The following is a 4682-nucleotide window of genomic DNA, read 5'->3' as shown; positions in this document are numbered from 1 at the left end:
TAAAGTAACACTGCTAAAGTTCTAGATTCTTCTAACAGTGAATACACAGGATGGAAGTAAAAACACAAAATAAGAAGACAATGAGAAGTTTAGTTTACAAAACTGTGAAGTCTTTTGTTCTCAATCCCTGCTTGGTATTGTGGATTTGGGGAGAAAACAGTATGCACTTCTATTCTTATTTCTCTTGATTTTCTAATCTTTCATATTTGGCCAGCTCCTTTCTGAGAACATATTGTACACATGTTCTGATGCTGTCTGAAGGCCCTCTGGGATGCAGGAGTTGATTGAAAGCTCTCCGTTCTCCTGAAGTGGGTGGCCAGAGAGCTGGAGCTGAACAGCTGCCATCCACTCATTGAACTTTTGTCATTTATGAATTATTTTCCATGCCATCTGGAGCAAGAATGGTGCCATGGCTCGGAGAGCTCTTGGTGGGGCGTGCTGATGCTCGGTGCTTACGTGCCTGCTCATTACCGCATTCTGCTGAAGCTGTAAAATCTTTATTCGCTTAGTGACTCGAGTGTGTGACTCCATGAGCGAGCGCCACACCAGCTCCATCTCTCCCAATGTTTTCCCCCACCCTTTCCCTTCCAGTGACTACAACCTGCACATTCTTGGTTCCGGTGGGAAAAAATACATCCATGCCAGAGTCCCTATGAGGTTTCTTGTTTGATGACATAGTCAGAAATCCTTCTCACATTGCCCCTGAGTTGCTGTCTGGATATGATGTTGTCTTGGTAGGCAAAATTAAGCTTCCACTCTTGTCCCCCATTAAAATAATAATAATAATAATAATAATAATAATAATAATAATAATAATAATAATAATAGATATAGGCCATAAACTCAAGGTTTGAAATTAATTCATACTAAAGGGAAGAACACTGTGGCGTGTCTGCTGCGCTGGTTGGGAGTTTCATTAATCCAAAGATTTGTGCTGGCAGCAGACGCAGTGCCTGGTGCTTCCAGCGCAGATGGCAGGGGTTGTAGCAATGCCACCAGCAGGAGGTATTTGAACTGCTCCAGTAGCTGCTGTCGGACAGCAGCTCATGGAAAAACACCACAAATCCTTCACTCCCCAAATGGGTAGTATTGATTTAAGGGAGCACCTCCCCGCAGCCCCCTTCCTGGAAGCCTGTTTACCTAATGAGTTCTGCTTTGGTGTCCCTCACAGAGACTGGGAACCAGAAAGCGAGTGAGAAGAGGCTGAAAGCAAGAGGAGGTGACGTCTTCAATGAGAAAAGCCGAAGTTGACATCTGACACGGAGAGTGGTCCTGACGCTGAGACGCTGTTAAGGAGAACGGCAGTGGCTGCGACATAGTTGGAGAAAAGGAGTCTGGACACGGAAGTCAAACCCAGATTATCCTGTTTCAGTGCCTGAGGGCATGCACACTTTCTCAAGCTCGGATATCATTGGCACAGGAAGCGGAGCATATGCTTAAATATGGATTTCCTTTGCTATTTGGAGCCCCTTTCCCTGGTTTGCTGTTTTGGTGGGCTGCCATTACCCTCCATTTGGTTGCCTCGGATGTAGTTATCTCTTGCCGTGGTTCTTACAGCTCCAAGCCTGGTGGCACCTGGTCAGGATGAGAACAAGGAGAAGACCCCTCCTGAGGATTTTCAAGTCCTGACTGTCTGGGGCCTCCATAATTCTCCCTCCTTCTGGAACTCCAGACCCCCAGGATTAGCTCAGGCTTTTTGGTGGAGAAACAGGACATACAATGAATGCTAGAACTTCATCGAGGAGGCTGTCTTAGTTACACTTCTATTGCTGTGATGAAGTGCCATGACCAAGGCAGCTTACTAAAGAAGGGTCTTAATTTGGCTTATGGTTTCAGAGGGTTAGAGTTCATATTGGTGCAGTGAAGATAGAGCTGAGTGCTTAGATCTTGATCTACAACTGAAAGAGAGAGAAACAGAGAGGGGATACACACTGAGATTAGTAGGAGTCTTTTGAAACCTCAGAGCCCACTTCCAGCGGCATATCTTCTTCAGCATGGCAGAATCCTCCTGATCTTTTGCAAACAGTTCCACCAATTGGAGACCAAGTATTCAAACATATGAGCCTCTAGAGGCCACTCTCCCAGAAATCATCAAGAGAGATAAAGAAGGGCCCCAGTGAATGGGAAGTGGGAGACAGCGTCATCAGTTGCAGCTCTCCAGGTCAGAAGTACCTCTGGGATCTCCATGTTGAACTCCCAACAAGGCTCCACCTTTCACAGCTGCTTCCTTTGGGCTTTGAGAGCCTGCAGTGAGTCCAGGAGGGAACCATGCAGATGCTCATTCACAGTGACTGAGCGCTTCCTCCCAGTGCGCCAGTGGCTATAGTGAACGACAGCCTGAAATCCTGCGTCAAGAGCCGCAGATCTGTTCCAGTGGCCAGTGGCTACATGGCCCGTCGTGGAGCACCGGCTCTCAACAGGCGCTGCCCAAACCGTTTAGCCTTGTAATGTGACAATGAACCTCTGGTGTGAGAAAGGATGGCCTATGACCAACTGAGGGAAAGGAGGGTGATCCTTTTTTGTTGTTGTTTTTTTTTTGTTCTAAATCTATAGCACAGCTTGGTTCGACTAGACCATCTCATCAATCATACTGAGCTGCATGTTTCAAGACATCGGTGGGTGAAATGGTTCTTTATGGGCGCGCTGGGCCCCTAACTGAGGTTACTTCTCAGATGATGCCTCTTACTTCATGTCGGTTTTCTTTTACCCTGTGACCGGTGTATCTGTAGTTTTTCCTGCACCAGGTTGTGGCTGAAGAGTCGGAAGAGTCGGGGCTGGAGGTTAAATAACAGTTCTGCTGGTTTGGGACATCCAAGGAGTCTTTTCTCTGAAGCAAGGTCCCAGGCTCCTTTTTGTTTGCTTCTTTTTTATAAGATGGGAACTAAAGGGCCAGCAAGATTGCTCAGAAGGACAAGACATTTTTCTGCCAAGGTCAAACCTCTCTAAGGCTCCACGAGGAGGAAGGAGAGAAGAGACTTCCTCTGGCCTTCACAAGTGCACCAGGACACGTAGGGACTCATATGTATACACACACAAAATCAATACAGAAAGTACGTTTCATGGAAATAAAATATTCTCACATTTTTGCTTTGTTGTGAAGATTCTTGTCTGAGCAGGTATATAGGGAAGTCTGGGAATGGATTGCCATATGAATACTTGTTTTTGTTTGGCAATCTGCAATATAATAGTATTCATTCATCGAGCAGAAGGATGGAGGACAAAACCCTGCCTCTGGGCATCTTTCATAGACTGCCACTTACTAGACGGTGATGGCAACCTGGTTCACCTGTTTTTTGCCTAACACACTGCCCACATGCCTTTACATCATGAGCTTGTAGTTGTCAGGAGGGCTGTTGTCTGACTCCCCACTTAAGCCCAAACAGATCCTATCCGCTGTCTGTAGTTCCTCAATCTGCCCGGCTGTTAGCCTTGTCAAAGGAGGAGATGAGGTTTGCTTTGTCCCTGGGGAGCCAGCACTGCCTGGCAGGACCCAGCCTCACTTTTCTGTGCTGTCATAGCCCATTCTCTCAACTCTCTTCGAGAATCGTGTACAGGACCAGCAGTCAAAGCACTGGTGTCATGTGGGATGCTCCAACCACTTCTGTTCTTCCATCCTATTGTTTTGAAACCAGGAGTTTTATTCTCCTCATCTTTAGTCTTCTGGTACCAGATCTGCTTTTCCCACCAGGATTTACAACAAAGGACACGCAGGAGCCACCTCTTTCAGGTCCAGGTGGCATTCACAGTGTGTTTTGATCGCTCCTCTCATTTTCGGGAAGAGTACTGTGAAAGCAGCATGGATTGTGTTTGCCCTTGTAACATCACCATGGCTAAAGGCTTCATGTTGAAAAGACCACAGAATGTGTTCTGATATGTGATATGCATCTAAAAATACAGTGTTGCTTTCAGTCCCCATAGGAAAACAAAACCAACCTTATAAAAGGGCAGTATACTATCAAATATATTGTAATACTTTGTTACAGCTACCAAAATTATATGCTTCATTGTTGAAAAGTCTAAATTTAAAGAGATACTTGGGGGGTTGGAGATGTAACTCAGTTTGTAGAATACTTGTCTGACATGCAAAATGTCTTGGGTTTTTTCACCAGAATCTCATAAATCAGGCATGAAGGTACACACACACACACACACACACACATACACACACACACGTACATACACACATGTACACATATATGCATATATATACACACATATATAACCTCAGCAATTCAGATGTGTGGAGGTAAGATAAGAGATTCAAGGTCATCTTTAGCTACATGATGAGTCCAGGGTTTAGCAACTATGTGAGAGCTTGGAGACAGACAGACAGAAACACACACACACACACACACACACACACACACACACACAGGGGGTTGGGAGGATGGAGGTTGAAATTGATTTGGTGTTAAAAAGCTCAAAGTCCATTTGAGGCCAGCCTGGCCTACATAGTGAGTTCTAGGCTACCCAGAGTTACATATTGAGATTCGGTGTAAAACAAAAGCAAAAGCAAACCAAAATGAACAAAAACAGCCAAAATAAGCTCAGAAGTCATTACAAGGAGTTTTTGACTTTGTGTAGTTCCAATGTTAACATGAACAAAATAGCCTAATTTGAAATTATTTTCTAGTTATGAATATAACAGTACCAATACAAGTGTCAATTTAGTAAATAAATAC

At 44.8% G+C, this 4682-nt stretch overlaps 1 long non-coding RNA gene across 3 annotated transcripts in view; it reads left to right on the top strand.

Moving 5' to 3' along the window:
* The window catches only part of LOC125396337 (uncharacterized), a 298393-nt gene extending 294233 nt beyond the window's left edge, over window positions 1-4160 (top strand). For all 3 annotated transcript variants that reach the window (XR_015005102.2, XR_015734873.1, XR_015734872.1), the window contains exon 6: window positions 1172-4160. This is a non-coding gene — a long non-coding RNA (uncharacterized LOC125396337). The remainder of the gene's footprint in view (window positions 1-1171) is intronic.
* The last annotated feature ends 522 nt before the right edge of the window (window positions 4161-4682 follow it).

The sequence above is a fragment of the Myodes glareolus genome, chromosome 14 (assembly GCF_982192425.1).
Source record: "Myodes glareolus chromosome 14, mMyoGla1.1, whole genome shotgun sequence".
Lineage (NCBI taxonomy): Eukaryota > Metazoa > Chordata > Mammalia > Rodentia > Cricetidae > Myodes > Myodes glareolus.
This window is presented reverse-complemented; position numbering and strand designations above follow the sequence as displayed.